This window comes from Dermochelys coriacea, chromosome 1, assembly GCF_009764565.3.
Source record: "Dermochelys coriacea isolate rDerCor1 chromosome 1, rDerCor1.pri.v4, whole genome shotgun sequence".
Lineage (NCBI taxonomy): Eukaryota > Metazoa > Chordata > Testudines > Dermochelyidae > Dermochelys > Dermochelys coriacea.
The window spans coordinates 258,449,671-258,451,312 of NC_050068.2; positions in this window are offsets into that span (position 1 = coordinate 258,449,671).

Here is a 1,642-nt window from a genome sequence, read left to right on the forward strand (position 1 = left end):
TGACAGCTGTTGGGGGAGATCTCCCAGTACTGCAATGGGCTATAATTTATTATTGCAGCCGAACCTAGAGGCCAGCAAAGCTGGTGTCTCATTGTGCAAGGTGCTGTACATAGAAAATGGCCATCCCTGCCTTGTTAGATGGGCCATACAACAGGAGTGAGGTGGGGAGGAGATCATGGTTGCCACAGAAGGGACTGCTGCTGGCCAGGACTGGGGTGTGTTGGCAGAGTGGCGGTGCTGCAAGGGCAGGACAGGAATAGCAGCTAGTTCAGGGCAGGAGGGTGACACACCGAAAGACCTGTGGGCATGGTGTGAGGCTGGACTGGAATAGCAGGAAGTGCAGCAGGTCGGGAGTAGAGCTGGATGCATAACTGATGTGCTGGTTTTCTGATAGTTTCAGGGGAAATGATGGTTTGGCTTGAATCAAATCTGAAAATTGCAATCACAGAAAAAGTTAGCAAATTGAAAACAAATCCATTTGGGGTGAACAATGCACCAAACACATTTTGGTTCAGGCCTTTAGAAAGCTTCACAAAACAGGAGAAGAAAGTGCTCTCCTTATAACTTTCACCCATGTACAGCTTTCAGGGGTGAGGGTATTTACCTGAGAGGTGAGAGACCCAGGTTCAATTCCTCACCCCCCCCTTATGTGGAGAAGGGATTTGAATTTGGGTCTCCCGTATCCTGTGGGAAGACCCTAACCACCAGATTACAGAGTCATCCTCCCTCAGTATGGCTAGTCATTGTCATTATGAATGACCAGGAGTTGCCATAATGAATAACAATGACTAGTCATCAGGCAGGAGGGGGAGGGAACAGTGTGGGGGTTAGGGTACTCACCTAGGTAATGGGAGAACCAAGTTCAAGTCCCTGCTCTGATGACAAATTATTTATACAAAGAGGAACAGCTTCAAGAGGAGAGCTGGAGCAGAGATTATCCCATAGCTCTGCAGCTAGTGTGTTCGCTTGCACGGTGGGAGCGCTAAGTTTGAATCCTTTCTTCACCTCGGGCCGAGGGGGGGGTTGAACTTCCCAAATCCCAGAGGAGCACCTTGATCACAGAGCTAGAAGAGACTGGGGTGCCCCCATTTTATGAATAGCACCTCAGTCTCAGGGGGAAAAAATGGCCAAAACGATTTGGTGAATTTGTGTCAAATTCACAAATGGTTTTGGGTTAACCAAAACTGCATTTTTTGGCAAATAAACTCTTCATCTGACCAAAAGCCATGAATAAAGGGCATTGGCAAAGCTGGCCATGGAGGCTGTGGGTCACGACCGAGGTGCGTTGGCAGAGTTGCTGGCACACTAGCATGCCTCCTGCCTGCTCCGACCCTGCCTCTAGCTAGTGGGATCAATTGCCTGGGTCCCGAGCGAATTTGACAAGGCGGAAGGAAGGCAGAGTAAGCGCCGGTGGAGAGAGCACGTGAGAAATGAGAGGGAGAGCGTGTGGGTCCTGCGCTCTGGTTAGGCGGTGGCGGATGCTTGTTCTGCCTTGTTATGTGTTTGCTGTAAAAATATTTCCCCTTTAAGGCTTGGCTGAAGTTATTTATACTTGCGGGGTGGTGACAGGAACAGAGAGCAGCAACAGGAGCACTGACAGCTCTTACCTGCTCAGCAATGACGGGGGGAGGGTGAAGGTGAG